The sequence below is a fragment of the Pleurodeles waltl genome, chromosome 9 (genome assembly GCF_031143425.1).
Source record: "Pleurodeles waltl isolate 20211129_DDA chromosome 9, aPleWal1.hap1.20221129, whole genome shotgun sequence".
In the NCBI taxonomy this organism is placed as follows: Eukaryota; Metazoa; Chordata; class Amphibia; order Caudata; family Salamandridae; genus Pleurodeles; species Pleurodeles waltl.
The window spans coordinates 122,072,045-122,100,037 of NC_090448.1; positions in this window are offsets into that span (position 1 = coordinate 122,072,045).

Consider the following 27,993-nt stretch of genomic DNA (forward strand, 5'->3'; position numbering starts at 1 on the left):
ACAGTAGTGCCCACTCTAGAGTGAGAGCAGTCTTAAGCAAACACTGGCATCTTTTGAAGAGTGACCCAATCATTGGGAGAGACATACAACATCACCCCCTATTAACGTTCAGAAGGGGTAGATCAATGAGGGATCCACTAGTGAGGAGTGATGTTCGCCAGAATGTTGAAGGTACCTGGTTAATGAAAGGAGATGGTTGTGCCAAGTGTTCAAGATGTAAGGCTTGCAAGAATGGTGAGAACATGAAGAGAGTGGACGTGGGAGGCAAAATTATGCACATGATTAAAGGGCACTATAACTGCAAGAGTGATTTTGTTATGCATTTTCGGAAATGTAAGTTCCTCAAAATATATGTGAGGAGTTTTACCATTAGGGACATAAGAGTATACTGCAGCATTAAAGGGCAATTATGAACAAAGACCCTGCATACCCAGTGGCTAGACATATAAGTGTTGTACACCAAGGAAAGATTACAGACCTGACATACAGTTTGATTGGTGGCATAAAGAAAGATACCAGGGAGGTAATAAAGAGAAAAACCTCTGTATATTGGAATCCACATATATACTAGTGTTTGACAACAATGAGCCTAAAGGTATCAACCGTGGTGAAGAACTACATGTCCATCTGTAAAGGTAGCTACCTTAATAGAAGTGGAGAAACGGGTTCCTATGGAGTTGTCAGACATGAATCTAGTAGAATGACAAGTGAATACTGCTTTCTGGTGTGTAGGATGAAAAATATGGGAAGCGGTTTTGCTTTTATTAATTGTTTTTCATTTTCTTTATTGCTGAGTTGGTAGGGGGATAGATGCCTGAGTGGTGAAAGTGTAGGAGCTATGAAATCTCATCTAAATATAGAAGTCTTTATTTCTTATTTTTATTTTTTAATTGGATTATTTGGTTTGCCAACTTGTGCTTCATTTTTCCACCCCTGAGGAGCAAATAAGCAGGATTGTTTTAGACAGAATAGGGTTTTGCATTGTATATTATGATGTATGTTATCCAAGATGGAGGTATCATTTTTTCCATTATATACGAGTTGGGGCCAAATCAACAGGGAGCAAGCATTTAACGATCTACGGAACCACAGAGTTGCTCAAGAAATGTTTCTTGACTGTGAAATGGTGCTATTGACTTTGATTCAGAAGTATCATGATTTGTGTAACTAATGACAATAGTTATATTCAAGTTTGGGCCAAATCACAAAGGCATAATCAATGACATCATACAGAGTTAAAAAAATTATTTTGTTAATATGAGGAATTAGGGTATGAAAAGGAGCCCACTCTGCATAACGTTTGTAGAAATAAAGAGGATTTTTACCATTCTAAAAAGTTTCTTTCAGATAATGGTGAAGGAGTAGTCCCATGATGGGTATATAAGGAAAAACAAGATGCCGAATTACAGGTTGAAAAAGGCCATTTCTGCTGAAGCGCATTCTATTCCCATACAGGATCAAATCAGCATGATTTGAATTGCTCTCTGAGTGCCTGTCTTCTTTTTACGTGAGGAGGAAGTGTAATATGTAAGACGGGATGGCGTGGCATCGCTACGAGCACCATTGGCGTTCTGGTGTGGATCGGCATTGCCAAGTGCAGACATGATTTTATATACATATGTATATTTACATATGAATATATACACAGTAGGTCACCAGTAGGTAGCAATAGTTAGGACCTAGTTTCCATAGAAAAAGTGTTTTTTGTCTTGGCTATATCTTTGGCACCATTTGACAAATCTTTATGACATTTTCTAAAAAAGTATACTCTATGGTTTTGTTGTACTTGGAAAGTTTGGGACGATCCGCCAAGCGGGGGCTGAGAAGAAGGGGATGTAAAAAAAAGTGTTGCTAATGTTAATTCACCTAGAAATTTTAGACACGACTATCACCCAAAACGCTAGACGGAATACACCAAATTTGGCGGAAAAGTAGCTCTTTACCCAGAAAGTGCCCTTTTTCTCAAAATTCAGTTACGCAGCTCCTCACTGGCCAGGACCCTCACCCTGGCCGGGTGAGGCACCCGGTAATATCCAGACCACACTCCTCACACAGTTTGTGAAGACAGCGCACACTTCATGGCACCCGTGATCAAGGCAACTTTCCGCCTAAACGCTTTGGGGTTTCCTCACATTAAACATACGATCATTGCATACCGTGATCGACTTTGCTTGGAGTAGGTGCTGTCTTCACAAACTCTGTGAGGAGTGTGGTCCTAGTGTGTGTGTATATATATATATATATATATATAGGCGATTTTTTGACATGCCTATGACTTTGCCACCGTTTCGTGAATCTTCACAAAAATTTCCAGAAAAAGTGCACTGGTGAATCTTGATGACTACGGAGAGTTTCAGGGTGATTCGTCAAACAGGGGTTGAGAAAATGGGGGGGTTGTCAAAAAAGTTGTGTTTCCTATGTTAATTCCCATGGGACTTTTGAACAAGGCAACAGCCCAAACCACTGGACAGATTTACACTAAATTTGGCAGAAAGTTAGGTTTCGGTACGCAGAATACGCTTTTGCCTTTGTTGTAAATCCATTCAGCAGTTTACAAGAAACTAAAGAAAATCCAAATTTGTATATCTGAGGTCCCGAATAATTCCTGAGCATTCGTGAATTTTCACGAATGCAGAAGCAAATAGAAGAGCTGTAATTGGGTGGCCACAACCTCAATGGGAAGTTGCGGCTGCCATTTCATGTTATGGGAGAGGGTCCCTGGGGCTGAAATACTAAATGAAAAACAGCATAATGGGTCATGGTGGAGGTACCCTGATCCCAGGAGTGTGATATAGGGGGGTTTGAGGGTCGAATTATGGGTTTAAAATGATTTTCTTCACCATGCTTGATATTCACGATTAATTGAGATTAATCATGAATAAGCAAAATACATTTTTACAAAATTCACAGACTCATTCATACACTAATTCATTCACTCATACATGCACTCAGAGACTCATTTACCCCCTCACACACCTACTCAGACCCTCAAGCACCCACTCACAGACCCACTCAGACACTGACCCACCCGCTCAAAGACCCGCTCAGATACTGATGCACCCACTCAAAGACCCACTCAGACCCTCCTGCACCCACTCACAGAACCACTCAGACTCTCATGCACCCACTTTCACACCCATAGAGACACTCTCCCAACAAGAGACTCCCTCTCACACCTATTCTCACACAAAGAGAGACAGACTGTTCGGCCATGTTTGGTGCTGGTTTGGGTGGTTATCAGGGGTTGGTCGCGGGGCCTTGCTGCAGGCCAAGCCCTAAAGCCAACCCCCGCTGAGCACAGCCGAAGTGTGGGTGGTTATAGGAGTTGGCCTGCTCAGACCTGACCACAGGCAAGGCCCTGCAGCCAACTCCTGCTGCGCATGGTAAATATAACTTGTGACCTAAGATAACTATAACTTGCGTCCCCGACATGCACATTTGTTTTTGTAAAAAAATTCACTGTAAATATTACATTGATATTATCAATAAAGGTATCAAAGGTGTAATGAGTGCCATAGTTTGTGGGGTAATTAGCAGTGCATGAGTTATAGTTACTTGAAATAACTCAAACTACAACAGGTGAATTTCTATGGTTTTGTACGTTTAAAATGTAAGGTTTCCAAGGTGAATCGCGGATTGGACTGGCTTTGTGGCAACTCCAACCACATTCTTCTCCTCAGCAGCAAATTCTGTCCAGAGGCTCCTTACAGATGGGGTGTTCAGCCTTGTGGAGTCCTCATTGACTACAACTTGCAGCTTCGGCCCACTGGAGATTTCAACTTCCCAAAAAAGTCAGAATGAAGGATTTTTCTCAGTGACTTTGTCCAAAGGCTCCCCGAGGAAGATGCTTCCTCCTCAGACACCGCCAGATGACTTGCCCCGCTGAACTTTACCTTCTCAGACAATATTTCCCTGAACTTTTTTCAAAGTCTGAAAGTAAGCAAGACCGGCCCAATTCATTTTGTGTATCGGAACCAACCTCCATCATGGTTGGTCATCACATTTGACTTTGTCCCTCTCTCACATGTCTAGAAATCCACTGTTGATGATTTGATCTTTTGTGTGCTCTTTTTCACTTTAAACTTTAAAAATTCATAACTACAGCTCCACTGATTGAAATTGTGTCATTTTGTTTTCAAACAATTTATTCAGATTTACTTTATATTTGTAAATAGGTTTGGTATTTTCCGTGTGCTGAGTTTTCACTTTCTTACAGTTGGTGGGCTGCTTAATTACTTTACACATCGCTTCTAAGTCAAATCTGACTATTTAAGTGCCAAGTTAAGAGGGGGTTATGCACAGGTTATTTTAGTGATTTTTTGTTGTTCACCCTGACACAGATTATAGCTGTTGCTAGAGGAGGGTTTCTCCCCCTCAAAATACAACCCAGTTACGCACACTGAGACCCAGGGAGAGACCACCGAGCCAAATTTATCATTCCAACCTGTAGCACCTCTTCCTTTTGCATTCTGGTTCTGCTCTGACTGTGTAGCCTAATGTAAAAAGTGGATTATGTGGTAGGTGAAGTCATAGGTTAGGTCGTTCTCGTGTAAGAAGGCCAAACTTTTATCAGGTTAAATATATAAAAGTTGACCTAGGCTCGACCCCTTGCACTTATGGCACTGAGCAGACAAGCATATCTTAATGAAAAATGTATTTTGTAATATGAAAACAGTTAAAAAGCCAAAATACAACACAATAACTAAGATTGATCGGGAAATTGGGGACAATTTATTAAGAGAAGTGCCCCAAAAAATATTAAAATCCAAGCAGGGGAAACCAAACATATGACCTTTTATAGTTTTAGCGTGAACATGCTCGAAGAAACATCATAGCGTATACAGGTGTGCTTGACTACGACCTGCGCACAATTTGAGTCTGCCACAATGCATCAGAGACCAGCTTAGCCTAGTGGCTTGACCCAAAGCTTTTATCTTTGCACTTAATCTTTTTTCTGGAGCTTGATATCACTCACAGTGAAGATGAAGGCTGAAGGCTGTAGCCAATGAAGGCCTTTCAAAATCAGATACACACTGAACGAGCTCTAGCTACAGCCATTGCGATTGGTGGGAAAAGTTCCAAGTCAGAAAATTCAAATTTTGTGCCCGATGAAGTTGTCTCACTGGACGGATCCCTGGACTGAATTTCCATGTTCCTGATTTTTATGTTGGAACTTAGGCCCAGATTTACAAGGATTTAGCACCACTGTTGTGCCACAATGTATGGTGCAACAGCGGTGAAAAATCAGTGCCTTATTTACACGCCACTTTCTAGAACATTGTGCCATTTTTTTGTATAACCGCCTAACTCTGCGCTGTTTAATGAAAATTATATGCAGAGTAGGCGTTCCTTACTAAAAAAATGGCACTAGCTTCCTAATAAAATATTTACAAGCCTTCTGAAAAATCACGTGTGCATCAGAAAAACAGAGTAAATACCCATTAGCACCAAAATCATAACGCTTGGTCAAACCAGCCGTTAAAATGGTGCAAAGGCACAGGTATAAAAGGAAAAAAACACCTTAAGCATTCTGGCGACCACCAGAGAAACATGAACCTGTTACTGTTGCATTTAGGCATGAGGAGAAGAAGACAGTGACAACGCCAAGCACTGCCAGCCTCACCACAGTAACTTCCATCACCACTACTCCAACCACAAAGGCAGCGCAGGAGGAGAGAGCAAATCTATTGCCTACGGATATCCATTCTTGGCCAAAGAGAGGAAGCTGTTATCAAATGCTACTGGTTGAAGCCAGAGTCCATTATGCAGCTGCTTCATGACATCACACCAGCAATTACACCCATGATGCATAGGTCAATCAACATACCAACCATGACCAAGCTTCTGGCTGTGCTGCACATGCTGGTCTCTGGCACTTTCCAGTCAACTGTGGCAGAAATTGGTGGATTATCCCAGCCCTTCCTCTCAGCCCTCCTGCCAAGTGTGTTGGATGCCATCATCCGCCTCACCCCTAGACATATCCTGTTCCCCAATACCCAGCAACTGCAGCAGGAGACCAAACAGGAATTTTATGCAGTTGCCGGCTTCCCGAAAGTGCTGGATGCCATGCATTGCACGCAGGTGCTATTTTCCCCTCCTGCTGAAACTGAATACCTGTACAGGAACAGGAAGCACATACATTCAAACAACATGCGGTCCATTGTGGACCAAAAGGGTCTATTCAGCTAGGTGCTGGCCAAGTATCCTGGTAGTGTGCATGATGCCTATATCTTCTGGCATTCCACCATCGATCAACACTTCCGGGATGGAGAACATGGCAATGGTTTACTAGTAGGTAAGCAAACAGCTATCACTTAACACATACAACACACAGCACACCTGGTGCAAACTATACACATGCAACACTCTACACATATGAATAGAGACACATGGATAAACAATCAGCAACACACATGCAACATGTATCTCAGCAAACTTTCAATACACATCTCCAACACATAAGGACCACTGTACAAGCCCCTAGTGCCACTTGACTGTCATTTTCAATGATGCTCCAGTGTAGCACTGCCTGCTCTGCATTCACAAGGTGGTGTTCAGCAACTCATTTGGGTGTTAATGCAGCTTTGTCAACATAGCCGTATCACATGCATCACTGAGTGTGGAAGGGCCGTACATTGGGCCATGATGTGGGTGTGCCACTACATAACATATTGCATATTGGCATTGGCTCACATATACAGCAATATGTACACCTGAGGCAGCAAAAGGTACACACACTATGGGGGTGCAAACACTATTGTGCAAAAAGGAGAAACACTCCACACTTTAATTCATATTGATCTTGCAGTGTGTACAGCCGGCTACAGCATGCATAGAAATAGCAAATTGTCAACATTGATAGTCATGTGCAGGAAAGGACACCTTCATGCACACAGGCAATCACCCCAGCATTGCAGGGATCATAGTATCAAGGTGCTAGGGTGCGTATGTTGGAACTTAGCAGTTGAGTTAGTGTCAGGACCCGTGGATGAAGACAGCAATGTTCCATGTCTAGTAGTCACGGCACACTGCTGACATGTCCCAGTGGTGTAGGGTGGTGCTGCAAGACAATTTGTGTCCCATCCTGTGCCACAGGGGCTTTCCCAAATCCACAAACATGCCAATACATCCCAAGCTACTATGGCACACTTTGCATGATGCCCCCACACACACATGCGTGTGAGTCAGGAAATATGAAAAGCAGCAATTTGTGCAAGAGAGGAGTACCTTGTCTAGGGGGAGGGAGGGGAATGCAGGCTACAGACAGGGCATAACACCTGTCTTATGGCACAGAAACAAACAAAAGGATCAAACTCACACAACATGGCTTTTTGGTCGGACACATGTTACAACACATGTCTTCCACATTCTTCTACATTACACACATCCTTCATGGGTGAACTGTAATACCATTCAAATAACTCAATCCCCATTCCCCTGAGGCTGCACACTCAACTGGAAGGAATGCCACAACACACCAATATAATCATGTATGCACACAGAAACTCACACATTACAAGAAGAAAGACTGATTCCCTAATCCAATACACCAATACTGTGCAAGGCCAGTTGAAAAGATATACAAGGGCAAGTCTAACCCTGTGTCTCCTCTGCCATTGCAGCAGACCAGGGATATGGCATCCAACTGTGGGTGATGTCCCCATTTGGCAATCCACAAACGGACTTTGGGAAGGCGTACATTGAGGCACACAAAACAACCAGGAAAGTTGTGGAGAGGACATTTGGCACTCTAAAAAACTTGTGTGTAAAATAATAGTTGTATGTGCCATATTGCACAATATATGTGTCAGGACCAATGTCCCCTTGGAGGACCAGGTGGATGTCCCCAGGGAGGAGGATGACGACAATGGTGCCCCACCACACGAAAGAGGACTACTTAATTTTAATACTGCTACTGGGGCATGCAAAAGGACAAATTTAGTGCACATTTTTTCATGAATATTGGTAACATTTACACACTGTGCACCATTGCTGTAAATAAATCACTTTTCACACAACCGTCTTGGAGTATTTTTAACATTAGGATGCAACAGCGAATCAGTCACGAATCAGAAACCATGACTAGCCACAAACGGTGGTAGACAAGGAGTCAAACACTCTAGAAGTCCCAACACGCACACAACGCACTGATGAAGGAATGTGAAAGTAAAATGTATGCACTGATAGTTGCACGTACTTATCACATAGCTACACTCATATCACACAAGTCGATCAGACTGAAAAATTACAGCAGAAAAAATATATGTCCAAGTGATGAATGCCATCCATATGTTGGGCATAGGTAGGACATCAGTAGGCAGTGCCAGCATCAGTGGGTCACTGTCAGCTCTGTAACAAATAAATGTCTACTAGCACTATCACCCCTCAGTGGCACTCACATGTATGACAGATAGGGGGTTATTCTAACTTTGGAGGAGTGTTAATCCGTCCCAAAAGTGACGGAAAAGTGACAGATATACCACCAGCCGTATTACGAGTTCCATAGGATATAATGGACTCGTAATACGGCTGGTGGTAAATCCGTCACTTTTCCGTCACTTTTGGGACGGATTAACACCTCCTCCAAAGTTAGAATAACCCCCATAGTGACTGAAATATACAGCACATTCCTGTTTAGCCCTTTCACACTCAAATCAGTTGTCATCTTGCATGTATGTCAAAGGATATTGGATGTCTCAAAACCTAGGAAACATGCATGTGGTACTCAGGACACAGACATATAACCACATGCATATTGCATTCATATTTGTCAGAACTAGTCATACAGGGAACCCACACAAGGATGTTGGCTGCAGCTGTGTGTGAGTTCACATGGGAAACACACACATTTTAAAGGACATCTGAAACACTCTTCCTCTCAGCTGGCCCAGCCACTTTGTGGAGGCCACTCACAGACTGCACAAGAATTGTGGCTGAATTCTGTAAATTTGTGGAAGTCAGCCACTAAAACTGCATACAATGGAAATGTCGTAGCAAACAGAGAAAGTCCTGTAGATGAACCAACATGTATAAGCAAGTATTGTGTGGGCCAAATACTGCAACGTGCCTGAAGGGCTGAACAGTGAGGATGAGGAAGATGAGTAGCTATTTTATAATCTGCAAACAGTCGCAGCAAAGTGACAACTGAAACCTCCAGTTAACAAGTTAGCTGCAATGTGTGGAAATCACTAAAAAATGTCCACATTTAGTCCACAAATCAACACTGTAGCCATGTGAGCCCACACACAAGCTTACACATTGTGTATGCTACTTTACATCATACTTCCACTGTCAGCAAGTCCCTCAGTGTGGTACCCCTGCAAGCATGTTGGCACTGACACTCGTTATACCCCAGGATGCAACACATATCCCTGTCCCCATAAATCACAGCACAAAAGGAATACATGAAATCCAAACATTGCAGTGTCATGTAAGTCCCTAGTAAATAACAGAGCATGGCTAAAACCAATTGACCACTAAGACCCAGTAGATAATAGGGTATGGCTTATATTGGCCCTGTTGCCAATAAAGTGTTGGGATTTTTGTCCTTCACAATCTTGCTGTTCCACTTTATTGTCTCCCACAATGAAACGTGCGACACAGGATATTCGGTCTAAGTCACGGCCAACAGGCAAGTTTTTAACAGGTTCTAAATCTAAGACCCTGACCTCAGCTTCTGGGAGGCTCAGGCTAAAATCCAGCCAACAGGACTTTGCTGATCCCTTAGGCCCAGTGTCTCAGATGCAGGATCTTCCTTCATCTTCACTTTCTTCAGGTCCTATTGCTATCTCAGAGCTCAATATCGAGGAGCCTGTGCACCAGCCGGTTGAGTGTCCACCATCCACAATGGAGTCATCTCCTCAAGTTTTTTCTCAATCTTCCTCTACCTATCCGGGAGGCGTTGTTTTTGGCTCCTTACCTGAACCACTTTATCCAGCGCCATTAGGCAATCCTCCCTCTGAACATCTTGAAATTCTTCCCCTATCTAATACGGATCAATCAAAGAATCCCGCATATCCTTTGTTCTTAAATCCCACTAGCAGCCTCAAAGCTATAACCATGTTAAGTATGAAGGGGGCAAAAGAAGGAGCGGGGGAGAGGGGAACGCTTTCCATTGAAGAGACCCCGCCAAGTACGGGTGATCTTGCCATTTCGGTTCCAAACCCTTTGTTGGAAGAGCCATGTGCTGAGGTTCTCAATACATCGGGAATCAACTCCACTTCAAACATTGCGTCACACCCTCCCGGCTCTTCTCCCAATCTTTCAATTTCAGCCTACACGGCAAGTGGGATAAAAGGTTCTTCAACATTGGAAGAGCTGATGGGACAGTTTCTGGTAGAACTCTGAGCTATAAAACTCTTGCAAGAGGAGGCACGTAGAGAGACAAAAGATCAGCTTTCGCAATTGAATACACACCTAACTCACCTCTCTTCTTGAGTCTCATAGATGGAGCAGCAGGTCTCCAACCTAGAAGATCTCGAGCATTGTACTAAATCAACAACATCTCGGATTCAATCTGAGCTGGAGGATCTTCAGTTAAAGCTGGACGAGGCAGAGAACAGGTCTAACGTTCCAATCTTAGATTCGTGGGAATCCCAGAGGGGACTGAAGCAGCCTCATCAGTGACCAACGTTATCTTGGAACTTCTCTATAAAGTCATCCTTCCGGATAAGGACAGAGCTGGAGGGAACCTCTCAATCATGAGGGCCCACAGAGTGCCCTTTACCTGCCCTGCCAATTCCAAATATCCACAAACTATCTTGGTTAATTGTGTAGACTTTCGAATCAAGGAGCAAATTCTTTCCCAGGCTAGAGCAATGAGAGAGTTTAAGTCTGATGAAAAGTTCACTTGCTGAGTTTTTTCAGATATGTCGGTTGCGGCTGCGCACCGGCGTCGTGAGTTTGTTGGTTTAATAGATAATTTCAAAAGGTTGGGGGCGCCGGCAGGTATCATCCAACTTGCTAAACTCAAAGTTCTACACAAAGGCCAGGCAAAAGTCTTTCAGAACGTTCAGGAAGCAACTAACTTTCTGGATTTCCTAAAAAATCAAGGAGGGGCTAAAGGATAGGGGTGGGGCAGGCAAGGGGGGCAGAGCGGTGGTTAGATTTTTGCATCACTGCGCTATTGTGTAGCCATAAGTTTTAAGAAGCTGGGTACACTTGGTAGCCTTATTTTTGTATGATTTATTAAAGCCCGCTATACTCACATTTTGTACACAAGATCTTTTTTGGGCACCTATACTGCCACCATAGATAAAAGTCTGACTGGTTGGCAGGGATACCAGTCGGTTGACTATTTTTCGGAAAGTGCCGCCACACTGCTCTCTCAGTTCTTAGTTCCTAGTCTCTGGGGAGCCATGGTATTGCACCCCCAAATTAGGTTAAGTAGGGAGGGTCAAGGGTCGGGCACTGGATAGCGGGCTCCTGACACCGGGTGGGAAGCAAGGGGAGAAAAAATAAAAATTGAGTACACAAATGTCCTCAGGTATGTTGTAGGGAGCCTAGCTAAGGGTCTGATAGTTTATTTATATGCTGGTCTTTGTTTACACTTTCTTAGATAATGGCTAGCGATAAAAGGGTCACAATAAAATTTCTTTCATGGAATATTAATGGCTTACAGTTTATAAGGAGGAGGAGGAAAAACTTTGAGTTTCTAAAAGGGTTAGATGAGGAGGTTGCCATTTTACAGGAGACTCATTTGTTACAGTCTGAGTGGAGCGGATATCTTAAACGCTTAAACTGGGTTGGCTTTAATGTGTGTACAAATCAGTCGTGCACTAGGAAAGGGGTGTCCATTCTTATAAAGAAATCGGTAAGGGTAAACATTGCAAACATCATGAGAGACCCCAAGTGTAGGTGATTGATTGTGGAGGTGGGCTTGAATGGCATATGGCTCACGATAGATGGATATTACGGGCCTAATGTGGATGACCCTGCACCTTTTCAGGAGCTGCACAGTCACCTATTGGCAGCGAAATATCCGATTATAGTAGGTGGGGATTTTAATGGTTATTGGAGCCAAGGTTAGATAAGTCCACCTTAGGACCGACAGTGAACTATTCTAAAACTTGCTCTTGTATAAAACAGGTGAGAGAGCGTAATCTAAATATTACATAAATTAGACGTGAATTGCTTGTACTTAACAAACGCTGTATTAATAATACTATTCATTGAGACGCATTAAACGAGAAGAATTATCATGTGCATACACTAATGTCAATTATAAAGGGTTTACTTATATTGTAACTAATTGAATACGTTAAACATGTACGAAGATTGCTCTCATTAGAATCTATAAGCCTTAAGTTAGCGTGAGTCGAAAAACTGTCCGTGTAACTCTTATATAAAAGCGTATTTTTTCTGTTTTCTTCAGTGTGCTGACTTGCAAAAGGCCATGACCCAGCATTTGTTCTTTTCCACAAAACAGGCTACATCGAAATATTCTCTCATTGCATGCTAGTTGCTTTATTATATAAAATTGTACACTTTTGTATCGTGAAAGAGATAGCTTACAAGGACATTCAACAATGGAATAGAGAACTCTTGACCCGAAGAAGGTGCCAGAAAATGAAGTAACTCCGGATATGCCACCTACGGAAAACGTCAATTATGAGGACCAATCAAAATGTTATGTTTTAGCATAGAATGACAAGTGCATTACTCAATGTATAATTTGATAGGTTATAGATAGTGGGGTGTAGTTATTAGCCAATAGAATTTTGGGGGAAGGTATTCTCAAAAAGGGATAAAAACCCATGACACGGGAGACTCGAGAGACCTAGATAGGGAATGATATCGATTGCATCCAGAAACTTTGTCACTCTGTTTGGTGACTTGAGACTTAAAATCATCCTCACCCTTAGCTGCCTTACGAGGGAAGTGTCCCCAATGCCCTTGGACTAGATAGACTGACGGCGATCCAACCGATGTCCTGAAGACGAAGACTGATCCTGTATGCTGACTCATTCTGAGGAGTGTAATTATTGTGTCTATTCACATATATGCCTTTTCTTCTAGGTACCAGCTGCTGTATATTTTTGAATAAGGGACCATTGCTAGATTTTTTCCAAATTGATGTTCTAAATTGTTTTGCATGAAGCCCAACATGCTAATGCTAATCATTGGTTAGATAGAATACTCTCTTGACTGACAAACGGACATTGACTGACGTTGTACTATGCTGAACTGAGTCATATATGCCGCTTATGTACTTTGCTTGGTGTCTTAATGGTTCTGATATTTGCATGATCTAAATCTTGTCATCGTTACCATATTGTGATTATGTTCTTGTGCTTCTTGGTTTTGAGATTAATACATTTGCTATTAGATTGTAACCAATAGGGAATAAAATTCACTATACTTCTAACAAGGTGTGATTATTCATGACTGAAAGGTCATGGTTGCATCAACAGTATAATAAATGTCTAAAGTGAAATACATTGTGGTGATATATGTTGACAATATCATTGATATATTGCTTGATATATTGATCAGTTATCTCGTCTTACGGTGTCTCACCACTGGGTCAAAAGATTCATCGGCCTAAAACGAGTCCTAATGTGTATAAATTAACATATAGGGATGCGTTAACAGTTCTGGTAGCAGAGCGACGGTTTGGCCCTTGGGAGCCCTAAGACGGAGTTTCATTGTTTAATTTGTTTTTCTGTGATAATACAATTTGGAGGTATGATGCGTTGCTAAACTCGCTATGGCTTTTCCTGGGATCTCGGAGCCTGCCTAAATGAGTTGGGAATGTTCTCAGCGCCATAGTATGAGTGGTTAGGGTCTTTGCGCTTGCCTAAAGCTTATGCATTTTGCAAGTGATTGTGAAAATCTGTGTGAATTAGGTCAACTTATATGTTGTTTAGCAGGAGTAGGTGTACTCCATAGTATGAGAGTAGGGAAGTCGGCGTACTTCATGTGAATGTAGCGCTTGTTGCTCAAAATTATCCACGTGGTTGGTTGTTATGTACGGACCTGTTGAGGTCTAAGACTCCGGAGTATGATAATAAATGTGGTTTATGTTGTAATCTGTGCGGTTTAGTAGGTCAATCGGGTGCGGTTGACAAATCGAGTTTGAGTTATAATGCATGAATGAAACCTTCGATGGAGATTTGACAAATTCTAAGGTGCACTAGAACGAGTCATTGGCAAGTCGAGAGTAGGATTCGCGGGTCGAACTCTGCTTGCGTATGAGAGAACTGATAAAGAGAGAGTAGCGGCTGAGGCTTCAAGAGAAATCTCCGTAAAGTTCTGAAGCGAATGTGTTACCCTTCCTGTAGTAGACGAGCAGATTTGTATTGTTTTAAGGTGCTTGCAATAATTTGGCATTAGTTTATATGAAGTTGTAAGGGTTAATGAGTAGCGGATGAGCCGCAAGACTTTGTCAGCTGCTGAGTGTGTGAGTGTGACGTCAATGGTGCAGCGCTGAGATAGATCAGATGTCGAGAGGGGTCACGCACGGATTGGCTGCCGTCCGTGAGAGGCAATAGGTTGAGAAAGGGCGGGTGAAGAGTGTCCTGGGAACCAAGCCATCTTTGATCAAAATAAATAAGGAACTGCAGAAATGAATTTTATTAAAGCATTTAAGAGTGCTTTAAAGAGAGATGTGTACATTGTAGCAACTGACGGGGAACCTACACCACCTGAGGGTACACCAGCTTATTCAGTTATGGAAGAGAAAGGTGTCGCGCCTTGTTTATGGATGAAACAGTGGGGCAAACTAACGGAGAAAGAGGGGTGTTTATCTTTTCCAGAACATGGGACGTTCAATACAAGAGTGCTAGAAAATCTGAGGTGGATGCTAAGTACACAACAGCCACATCCAAGACCAGCACAATATGAGGCTTTAGCGATTTGGGACTTAATGGCTCTTAAACATAGACAAGAAAGATTTCAGAGAAGGCTGAAAAGGGCAGAAAAATCTTATGCAGAAGCAAGGTGGGACAACGAGAGTAAAATGTAGACAAGGGGAATCGTAGATGGGCTGAAGATATTCCCAGCAATAACTCAGGGAGAAGAAACACAGGGAAAGAAAGCCTCCTGTAAAACCGATAAAGATTCAGGCAAATCAAAAGAGAATACAAGATCCTGGGAAGAGGACGATGATTCAGACGATGAGGAGTTCATGGATAGATTATTACATGATCGTCCGCCACCGTATGCGGTGAGCAATAGTGCTCCAAGTACTAGTGTTGATCCTGGGAACCAGACGCAGGAGAAGGGAGTTACTGATACAGTACAGACTAGCGATACAGTTTTGACACAGAATAGTGCCAGTGTACCCACTGCACCAGATATGCCGATACAGAGAATCTATCCAGATGTCCCAGTGCTTGAAACTACTACGAACTTGATTGTGCCGCCAGACCCGATATATACAAAGCCAAAGCTAATACAATAAACTCCGTAGATAATGTCTCAGCCACCACAGTTGATACCGGGATACAATCCCGTAGCGGGACCGCCATTAGTACCTGTTCCGGGAACACTGGAGCAGACTTATGGTGTTGCTGCTCCGAGGAGTCTGGGTTCAGGGCAGACACCGGCTCCTATATCGTTACCCATTACCGTTGGTCCCCCAGTACCGTTATATGCACAGGGTAAATCAGGGATGTGTGATCAGGGAGTAATGACTCAGGAAGCGATAAGAGGAGGGCCCATGGGAACTCCGCAGATAATGGGCTCTGGAGAGCAGGCAAATGAACCACCGAGACCCTTAATGGACCTTAGTCCAGTAGGGGCACCGCTCGAAGCAATGCGACAGGCAGGGTTAGGAGTTTTAACTCCTCAAACCTTGAGTACGAATACTTCGCACTCTCCAATGATACATGCAGGGAACATCTCACTGCAGGGTTTTACAGTGCAACAGTTAAATGAATGGTTAGAAAAAACATACACTTCACAATAGACTACAGTGACCGCAGTTGAACCTGAAAAAGAGAAACAAGACGAATGCCTGAACTTGGTGCGACTAGGGGCAGAAGCCGCTGAGTTAGTGGAAGGGACAATGGGAGTAAACAGATTGGAGTCATATACAGAAGCAGAGTTACGATATCTGTGTCCCAAGATCACTAAGGAGGTAGGAAAGGTCCAGCAGAGATTAGCCAATCTAGCAGATAAATACAATATCGACATCGGGAACACTAAGCATTTGAAAAGGAGTTACAGATTAGATTTTGATTCAAAAGATTTTGAACACATGAGATCTGCAGGCATGAAAGCACATTTGAGAGAATTGTTGCAGAGCGCACAAATCTGGGGTGCATTGTAGAAATGGGAAGGCCGATGGGCAAAGAAAAGAGATAAGGGAAAGAGCAATAGTCCAGAGCCAACTCAAGCGAGGACCTCACCTGATTTGGATTCAGTAAAAATACTGCCTATGACAGAGACAGCTGGTGGTGTTTTAGTACATGTGCCATGGACTAGAGGAGATATTCTATCTTTTACAAATGATTACCCTAGGTTAAGAGAGAAGCCAATCGAGTGGTACCAACAGACAGATAGGTTTGTGAAGCTTGCAAAGTGTCTCTGGGAAGATCTGAACACTTTGTTTGAGATCATTGTTCCGCCGGACTTGTGGCTTGAGTGCAAAAGAGGGGTAGATTGGCCAACAAAGGAGCCAGCAAGGGACAAGGTGACCGGAGCACCTTCAGAAGAGGTGATGAAATATTATCATAAAGTGATTGAGTTCTGAAACAAAAGGTGTCGCCGAAGGTGACTGATTGGCAGAAAATAGACCGGACCTCTCAAGAGGATAAAGAGTCAATACACGCTTATTACGAGAGATTGTTGAAGGCGTTTAAGCATTACAGTGGTACTGAGACAATTGAACCAAAAGACATGAATCACCTTGTGTTTAGATTCGTCGAAGGATTGAGACCAGAAGTTAGTCAAATGATTAAGAATCATTTGATCTGTTGGCAAGCTAAGCTGATTGATGAGGTACTGCAGTATGCGAAATACTGTAGCAATGAGATTGAGTTAAAACAGATAAAGCTGAAAGAGAAAGTGATGGTGATGATAAGAGCTGCACAGGCTGGAATACAGGGAAATGGAGTTCAGCAGATGATACAACAGCAACCGCAAATGAATGGTGTGTTTCAGGCACAGCCAAGAGGTAGAGGTCGAGGGTTTGTGAACCGCGGTTCGGACATGAATAATGCTGTTATTCAAAATGACGTACAAGGTGTGAAAAAGATGTCACCATGTCACGCGTGCGGGCGTGGGGGATTGGAAGCGGGAATGTCCGAATATGGTGCAGGATGGTGCAGTTCAGCAGAGTACGAATGTTGGTACTTTACAGAGTTCACGAGGTCCGCGAATGAGATACCAAAATCCGAATTCTCAGAATAACTTGGTACAGATGCAAGGGGTACAGCCCATGCAGCAGGTACAGATGCCACGTTTTCAGTCAATACAAATGCAACCAGTGCAACAGCAGACTCCCATGGTGCCTAGACAGCAAATGCAATTACCAATGGCTCCAATGGGACAGCAACAGGTGATGCTTCCTCAGCAGGTCACAGGTCAAGTAACAAACCAAAACAACACTGTACAACAGTTTCCATTACGGGGAGAAAAGGGCAAAAATGAAGATTGGTCAGACGATAGCTCAGACAGTGAAGAGTGCAGGCTTGCAGCGTCCTTAGAGGTGGATCAAAGAGGCCCATATGTAGAGGGAAAGGTGATGGGGTTTAAGGTCTCATTTTTGGTCGACACAGGAGCTACACGCTCTACAGTTCGAAGTGCAGAAGTACCGAGATTACCTCTCTCAGGGCGTACTATACGAGTGGTTGGAGTAGCAAATCAATACCTGACCAACGCGATCACAGACCCAGTGCAGGTTGAAACTGGCAACTTCCAAGGGCTGCATAGATTTGTGGTATGCGATTCAAGTCCAGTCTCCTTACTAGGGAGAGACTTGTTGTGCAAAACAAAGTGTATGATTACCTGTTCCAATGATGGAATTGAAGTTCAGACAAACAGTGATGATGAGGGAGACGAAAATCAGTTTGTTGAGGAAGAAACAGGGACGAATGAAGATTACCCTTTGATTACTTTGTACCCGATGCATACCTTGATTGAATTGCCTGCTGAATTACAGGGAACAGTGACAGAGAAGGTGTGGGATTTGACCGGAAAAGAAGTAGGTCTAATTAAAGGAGTAGAACCAGTCAAAGTTCAGATTAAGCCAAATGCAGTGTTCCCACAAGTGTCACAATATCACATGACTCAAGATGTCCTTATTGAAGTGTCACAAATAATTGCTGATTTTCTCAGACAAGGAGTTTTAAAAGAAGTCCTGAGCAGTCCATGTAACTAGCCCATTATGGGTTTAAAGAAGCCATGTGGGAAAGTTCGAATTGTGCAGGACGTGTGGAAAGTGAATGAAATCATGAAAAAATGTTGCCCTGTGGTACCAAACCCAGCGGTAATTATGTTCCAGGTTCCTTGTGATGCTGAATGGTTTACCGTAGTAGACCTATCGCAAGCTTTCTTTTCGATACCTCTTCATGAGGACAGCCAGTTTTTGTTCAGTTTCAAATTCCTGGATAAGGTGTACAGTTGGTGCAGAATTCCTCAGGGGTTCTCAGAGTCACCATCCATTTTCAATCAGATACTGAAAAAGGATTTGGAACCTCTTGTGCTGCCTTTTAATTCAACTCTTGTGCAGTACATAGATGATTTACTAATTGCATCCAAAACCAGAGACGGTTGTAAATACGACACCATTGCATTACTAAATCATCTGGGGGCAAATGGACATAAGGTGTCACCCAGGAAGCTGCAATATTGTCAGAAAGAAGTGAAATATTTGGGACACTTGATTGAGAAAGGGTCCAGAAGAATATCGAAAGAAAGGATAACAGCTGTTTTGCAAATGAATCCACCAACGACAAAAAGAGATGTCAGAATGTTTTTGGGAATGGTGGGCTACTGTCGCCAGTGGATACCCAACTTCTCTATCATCTCAAAGCCACTGATAAAACTGACAGGGAAGGAGGTCAAGGATGAGCCGTACACAATGACATTGTCAAAAGAAGAGCTTGAGTCATTCATAGAGCTAAAAGAATGCATGTGCAGGGCACCAGCATTAGGAATGCCAGATTACGAAAAGCCTTTTCTGTTGTTTTGTCATGAACGTGATGCTTGTTCTTTGTCTGTCTTAACACAGGTCCACGGAGATGCAAATCGCCCCGTAGCGTATTTTTCAGCTACCTTGGACACTGTCGCAGCAGCCTTACCAGGTTGTCTGCGGGCAGTCGCAGCAGTTGGTCAAAGCCTTTTACAATGTGAAGGCATAGTCATGGAATACCCTCTGACAGTAATGGTTCCACATTCAGTTGAAATTCTTTTGACACGAACTAAGACACAACACATGACAAATGCACGTTTGACTAGGTATGAGACGGTCATATTGGGGTCGCCAAATGTCACCCTTAAAAGATGCACTGTGCTGAACCTGGCAACCTTACTTCCCAATGAGAATTCTGAGATCAAAGATAGGGAAGAATTTGAGCATGATTTTCTTGAGGTGACCGAGTTATGCACCAAACCTCGTCCTGATATTCAGGACACTCAATTGAAAGAAAATGATTGCATTATGTTTGTTGATGGGTCCTGTTTAAGAGATTCAACAGGGACATTGAGAGCTGGTTACGCAGTATGTACCATAACTGGCATTGTCGAAGCCTCCTGGCTTGAAAGAGTGTTCTCAGCGCAAGTGGCAGAATTAATTGCCCTTACCAAAGCATGCCATGCAGCTGTAAATCTGAAAGTCACTATCTATACTGACAGCAGGTATGGATTTGGAATTGTACATGGCTTGGCCAGCTTTGGTCACAGAGAGGTTTTATGACCTCCTCTGGCTCACCAGTGAAAAATGGTGAACAAATAAGAGAGTTGTTGCATGCAATTCAGTTGCCTCAAGAAATTGCCGTGGTGAAGTACAGTGCTCATCTCAGATCACAAGATTTTGTGTCAATGGGAAACGGTTATGCAGATCAAGTTGCAAGGTTTTGTGCATTAAACTGTATATCGTTTAAAGAACAATGGGAACTGTTACCACAAACTGAAAACGATGTACATTTGAACATGGCATTACGAGTAGTTGACACTTTAGATGAACTGAAAACATTACAAAGTCGTGCTAGCAAAGAGGAGAAGCGTACATGGCAAAGAATGCAATGTGTACAAAGAGCTGATGATCTATGGGTTTCAGAAGAAGGGAAATTGGTTTTTCTAAATAGCCTTTTGTCACAATTCGCTCAACTATATCATGGACAGGCACATTTGGGAAGGGATGCCATGATCAGGTCCTTTAAAATTGATTGGTTTAATCCAAAATTCAGACATGCTGCAGAAATCACTTGTCACAGATGCGTCATCTGTCAACAGATGAACGTGGGAAAAGGAACTGTGGTAACTTTGAGCCACATTGGGAGAGCTGGAGGTCCATTCAACAAAATGCAAATGGATTTTATCGAAATGCTTGTTTGTGGAGGATTGAAATACATGTTGGTGGTTGTGTGTGTTTTCAGTCATTGGATTGAGGCATATCCTACACGTAGGAATGACAGCCTTACAGTTGCAAAACTACTTCTTAGGGAACTGATAACAAGGTTCGGGTTTCCGGTTTCTATAGAATCAGATAGGGGAAGACACTTTGACAATGAGGTGATTAAACTCCTGTGTGCCACACTCAACATTGAACAGAAGCTACATTGTAGCTATCGCCCAGAAGCGTCAGGACTAGTTGAGCAGATGAATGGTACCTTGAAATCAAGAATGGCAAAAATGTGTGCAGCAGCAAACATGAAATGGCCAGATGCCTTACCTCTAGTACTGATGTCTATGAGAAATACACCAGACAAGAAAACTGGATTGTCTCCTCATGAAATCCTCATGGGTAGGGCAATGAGACTACCAGCAGTACCTGCAAATGCACTAGTGAATATTACAGATGATATGGTATTGGATTACTGCAAAGGCTTGGCTGACGTGATTCGCTCTTTCTCTCACCAGGTGGAAGCTAACGCGTTACCACCAATTGGAGATCCAGGTCACTCTCTACAAGCCGGAGATTGGGTGGTTGTCAAGAAGCACGTGAGAAAATCGTGTCTAGAGCCACGTTGGAAGGGGCCATATCAAGTAATATTGACAACTACCACTGCCGTGAAGTGTGCCGGCTTTCCCAATTGGATACATGCCAGCCATACAAAAAGGGTAACGTGTCCTGTTGACGAGGAACTTGAAGTTTCCGGCACACCAACTTCAGGAAGAGAAGTCTCAGAGTCAGAAAACAGTCAAGAAGGAACTGAGACTGCTGGAGAGCCCACTGAGAACAGCCTCGTCCCTCAAACAGTCAATGAGTTCGAGAGGGGTGACGGAGTGCCTATCTCACTAGAGGCAGCAGGAGAACTAAGTCAAGGAGAGGTTCTCCCAGAAGTAGACGAATACGGGTTAGAATCTGAACCCAACGCTGAATCAGAAGAAGAAAGAGAAGTAGAAACTATCGATGCAAATCGAAGCGTGACATAATCCCCCGAGCCAGTTGCAGGTCCGTCAAGAGAAAATACCATATCACTAGAGGAAGGTGCTGTCCAACGTCCTGAAAGAAAGCATCGAGAAAAGACGCATAGGGGTGATAAGTGGCCAGACAAGGCACATCTTGAAATAAGAGAAATATCAACTGATACCATATTAGAAGAGAGCAATACTATACAAGCTGATGAACTAAGTGAAGGAGAGCAACAAGGAGAACGTTGAGTAAAGAGAAAGAGAGTTGCGAACAGAAGATACACAGGTCCTGAATGGGCATATTCTACAACATCTGAATGACAACAAGAATTCCTAGCATTCTGTTTTGATCGAGAAGTACCAGGCCAGTATTACGGTACCTGAACAAGGTTTAAGAGAAGATTGGCTAGGCTTTGAAAGTTCTGTAAACTAAAAGAAAAGAGACTATAGAAAATTACTGGAAGTGACACTGAAATCGGATTTGACTTAAACCTGATTGTGACAAGCTGCTAAACCTGAATTGACGAAAAGAGTTCCTGGAGTGAGTGAAGACGCTATAATTGTGCACAAGAAAAAAAAAAAAGAGTTATTCCTCTTGTCGATTGTTGATTTGCTATTCTGATTTCTATGCAAACATGGCTTACAATAGAAATAGTAGCAAGGGAAGTAAAGTGTGTGGCTGGTTAGGTCTTATAATAGGTGTTGTGTGTTCAATAATGATTGTAGGAGTGATTGTGGGAATGCCATGGAGAGAGAAAGAAACTATTAACGCAACTACAAAAACCTGAGACTACCACCAAACTAACTCCGTGGGAGAGATTTAGCAGGATGCAAGACATATGCATGAGGGAACTAATGCAAAAGGGGAACTTTCTACTAATGTCTTCTATCGCTTATTAAATGAGTATGTGCAAACTATGGATGCGAAAGAGTGTTATGTATGTACTAAAATTCCTTCATCTGTCCAGGAGGGAGTTACTTATCATAGCCTTCCTCTCACTTATGGGATTAGTTGTAGTCTGCTATTAACAAGATTCTATAATCAAGAGCATGTGCAATACTTTTATTCAAATCTGGATGTTGTGTTTTCATTTGTGCCATTTGATTGAATTCCTGAATGAATTAGCTAAAGAGCATAATATAAAAATAGTTAGAGGATTCTTTGAGCCGACTCTCACATTTGGAACTGCTTACGCACATCGCAATAATTTGACTTGCTTATTGTCTCCTGTAGAGAAAAGCTTTTTAGATCACACAGATGATAGACGCAAAGCACTGAAGGAAAAATTAGAAAAAGGGTTAGAGAAACGCACATATGCAAATGATTATGCTTATACTGCAATCAAAACACAAGGCAAATTAGCTATAGATGCATTACACGTAGGTAGGCTTTGTATATATAGACCAAAGTCTGATCAAGACAATTTGTTTGTGGGTACGAGTGAATGTAGACATGTGTTTCTGTTTCAGAGTAAATGGACCTTTATGTTAAATGGACAAGACCCAGCAATTCCTGGAATCTATTACATCTGTGGGTTAAATGCTTATTACCGTCTTCCTAAGGGATGGTATGGGACATGTTATTTGGGAATAGTGTTCCCAAAGATATACCAAATTGATGACTTAAAACAAATACCTAAAACATCTGAATTACAACATCCTAGACAAAAACGAGAATCAGTGGCGGCTGTCATTGGTGACATATTTGGAGCAATAATTCCTTCAGCAGGGGATATTTTGAATTCTATGAAAATACAAAAGTTGTCTACTATAGTGGATAACATGCTGACAAACTTCACAGGAGCCATACTCCTGATGGATACTGAACTTGCTGCAGAAAGAGCTATGACTCTTCAAAATCGGCTTGCTTTAGACATTCTTTTAGCAAAGAGTGGAGGGGTCTGCAAAATGCTTAATGAGAGTCATTGTTGTACGTTTATACCAGATAACAGTAAGAAGATTAGAAGTATGCTGACTAACCTTACTAGAGATAGCACAGATTTAAAGGATTCGAAAGAACTTGGTGTTTGGGAGAAATTTGGAAAGGGAATTGCCCGAGTGGGAAGCTGGCTTACCAACATTTGGAATGGGGTACTTGCAAAAATAATGATGGGTTTATTAATTGTCCTAATTTGTCTATTGGGATTATGGGGAGCATGTAAAATAAATGACAAAATAAAAAGAAATTGGACTAAAAGATCAAGAAGAAATGAAGAAAGTGAAAGGGAGAAAATGTTCAATGAAATATGGGAGAGTTCTCATAAAGGGCAGGATGTTGAAATGCGCATTATGCGCAAGGTGAAAAATTAGACCGAAGAGAAAGATTGTGTGATTACGAGCGTCATCAGAGGAGGGACTGAGAGAGCGTAATCTAAATATTACATAAATTAGACGTGAATTGCTTGTACTTAACAAACGCTGTATTAATAATACTATTCATTGAGACGCATTAAACGAGAAGAATTATCATGTGCATACACTAATGTCAATTATAAAGGGTTTACTTATATTGTAACTAATTGAATACGTTAAACATGTACGAAGATTGCACTCATTAGAATCTATAAGCCTTAAGTTAGCGTGAGTCGAAAAACTGTCTGTGTAACTCTCATATAAAAGCGTATTTTTTCTGTTTTCTTCAGTGTGCTAACTTGCAAAAGGCCATGACCCAGCATTTGTTCTTTTCCACAAAAAAGGCTACATCAAAATATTCTCTCATCCGCATGCTGGTTGCTTTATTATATAAAATTGTACACTTTTGTATCGTGAAAGAGATAGCTTACAAGGACATTCAACAATGGAATAGAGAACTCTTGACCCGAAGAAGGTGCCAGAAAATGAAGTAACCCCGGATATGCCACCTATGGAAAACGTCAATTATGAGGACCAATCAAAATTTTATGTTTTATCATAGAATGACAAGTGCATTACTCAATGTATAATTTGATAGGTTATAGATGGTGGGGTGTAGTTATTAGCCAATAGAATTTTGGGGGAAGGTATTCTCAAAAAGGGATAAAAACCCATGACACGGGAGACTCGAGAGACCTAGATAGGGAATGATATCGATTGCATCCAGAAACTTTGTCACTCTGTTTGGTGACTTGAGACTTAAAATCATCCTCACCCTTAGCTGCCCCATCTCACTTCTCATTACGAGGGAAGTGTCCCCAATGCCCTTAGACTAGATAGACTGACGGCGATCCAACCGATGTCCTGAAGACGAAGACTGATCCTGTATGCTGACTCATGCTGAGGAGGGTAATTATTGTGTCTATTCACATATATGCCTTTTCTTCTAGGTACCAGCTGCTGTATATTTATGAATAAGGGACCATAGCTAGATGTTTTCCAAATTGATGTTCTAAATTGTTTTGCATGAAGCCCAACATGCTAATGCTAATCAGTGGTTAGATAGAATACTCTCTTGACTGACAAACGGACATTGACTGACGTTGTACTATGCTGAACTGAGTCATATATGCCGCTTATGTACTTTGCTTGGTGTCTTAATGGTTCTGATCTTTGCATTATTTAAATCTTGTCATCGTTACCATACTGTGATTATGTTCTTGTGCTTCTTGGTTTTGAGATTAATACATTTGCTATTAGATTGTAACCAATAGGGAATAAAATTCACTATACTTCTAACAAGGTGTGATTATTCATGACTGAAAGGTCATGGTTGCGTCGACAGTATAATAAATGTCTAAAGTGAAATACATTGTGGTGATATATGTTGACAATATCATTGATATATTGCTTGATATATTGATCAGTTATCTCGTCTTATGGTGTCTCACCACTGGGTCAAAAGATTCATCGGCCTAAAACGAGTCCTAATGTGTATAAATTAACATATAGGGACGCGTTAACACAGGCAATGGCTGACCTGAGCTTGTGTGATATCTGGCATCAGAAAGGTGGTGAAGGCCTCAGGTTCACTTTCAATAATGAAAAGTATGGCCCCCGCTCCACGATTGATCTTTTCCTAGTACAGCATAACTTAAGGGAAGCAGTGAGTTATGTTGGCCATGCCCGGCTCACCTATCAGACCATTCTGCTGTAAAACTGCATGTCTCTTTTAATTGCCAATCACCCACCCCCAGGTGGACTGCCAACCGAGCTCTTTTTTTGAATGAACTGAGGGTTGAGGGTTTGAGGAGGGACACCAAAGAATTCTTTCAGATTAATTATGGCTCTACTACTTTACAGACTCTGTGGAATGCCTTTAAAGCATCAGAGGGAGGCTCGTCTGCTTGGCTACGCCAAACATAGGGAGGAGAAGAGCCAGTTAAAGCAACTTGAATCCCAGTTAGCCCTGTTGCAGGAGGCAGTTTTTAACATCCTTCCAGGTGAGGAAAGTCAGTTAGTTGCTTTGGAGGCCCAATTGGAGGCTGCTAGAACAGATCTTCATCTATTTCTCAAGAGGAAAAATAGAAAGAGTTTGGACAGCAGTCGGTACGCTCATTATGAGTATGGGGAAGGTTGTGGCAGGCTTCTGGCCTGGAAAACTAAAACAGACAGATCTAAAAATTACATTGCGTATATTAAGTCAGAGTCAACTGGAGCCTTAAGTACGGCCGCATCTGGATAGAGGAGGCTTTCATAGCATTCTTTCAGGATCTCTGTACCGACGATCTGCATTTGTCAGGAAAAGCTGGCAGGGGATATCTGGAGGGGGTTCATCTTCCCCAGTTAACGGAAGTGGAGCAGTTACAACTGGTGAGGAAGGTAGATCCTGGAGAAGTAAAGGCTGCAATACATTGCTTACAAAGGGGGAAGGCTTCGGGCCCGGACGGTCTGCCCAACAAATTATATTGTGCATTATGTGATGAGTTGGTGCCTATCCTAGTGGAGGTGTTTAATCTTCTCTTACAGGAGGGTGCCGCTACGCCGAGGTCTTGGGAGGAGGCCATGATAAGTTACACCGCCAAACATAGGAAGGAGAGGAGCCAGTTAAAGTAACTTGAATCCCAGTTAGCCCTGTCGCAGGAGGCAGTTTTTAACATCCTTCCAGGTGAGGACAGTCAGTTAGTCACTTTGGAGGCCCAATTGGAGGCCGCTAGAACAGATCTTCATCTATTTCTCGAGAGGAAAAATAGAAGGAGTTGGGACAGCATTCGGTACGCTTATTATGAGTATGGGGAAGGTTGTGGCAGGCTTCTGGCCTGGAAAACTAAAACAGACAGATCTAAAAATTACATTGAGTAAGTCAGAGTCAACTGGAGCCTTAAGTACGGCCGCATCTGAGATAGAAGAGGCTTTTATAGCATTCTTTCAGGATCTCTATACCAACGATCTGCGTTTGTCAGGCAAAGCTGACAGGGGATATCTGGAGGGGGTTCATCTTCCCCAGTTAACGGAAGTGGAGCAGTTACAATTGGTGAGGAAGGTAGATCCGAGAGAAGTAAAGGCTGCAATACATTGCTTACAAAGCGGGAAGGCTTCAGGCCCGGACAGTCTGCCCAACAAATTATATTGTGCATTATGTGATGAGTTGGTGCCTATCCTAGTGGAGGTGTTTAATCTTCTCTTACAGGAGGGTGCCGCTACGCCGAGGTCTTGGGAGGAGGCCGTGATAAGTTACACCGCCAAACATAGGGAGGAGAGGAGCCAGTTAAAGCAACTTGAATCCCAGTTAGCCCTGTCGCAGGAGGCAGTTTTTAACATCCTTCCAGGTGAGGAAAGTCAGTTAGTCGCTTTGGAGGCCCAATTGGAGGCCGCTAGAACAGATCTTCATCTATTTCTCAAGAGGAAAAATAGAAGGAGTTGGGACAGCAGTCGGTACGCTCATAATGAGTATGGGGAAGGTTGTGGCAGGCTTCTGGCCTGGAAAACTAAAACAGACAGATCTAAAAATTACACTGCGTATATTAAGTCAGAGTCAACTGGAGCCTTAAGTACGGCCGCATCTGAGATAGAGGAGGCTTTCGTAGCATTCTTTCAGGATCTCTGTACCAACGATCTGCATTTGCCAGGCAAAGCTGGCAGGGGATATCTGGAGGGGGTTCATCTTCCCCAGTTAACGGAAGTGGAGCAGTTACAACTGGTGAGGAAGGTACATCCGGGAGAAGTAAAGGCTGCAATACATTGCTTACAAAGGGGGAAGGCTTCGGGCCCGGACGGTCAGCCCAACAAATTATATTGTGCATTATGTGATGAGTTGGTGCCTATCCTAGTGGAGGTGTTTAATCTTCTCTTACAGGAGGGTGCCGCTACGCCGAGGTCTTGGGAGGAGGCCGTGATAAGTTACGCCGCCAAACATAGGAAGGAGAGGAGCCAGTTAAAGCAACTTGAATACCAGTTAGTCCTGTCGCAGGAGGCAGTTTTTAACATCCTTCCAGGTGAGGAAAGTCAGTTAGTCACTTTGGAGGCCCAATTGGAGGCTGCTAGAATAGATCTTCATCTATTTCCCGAGAGGAAAAATAGAAGGAGTTGGGACAGCAGTCAGTACGCTCATTATGAGTA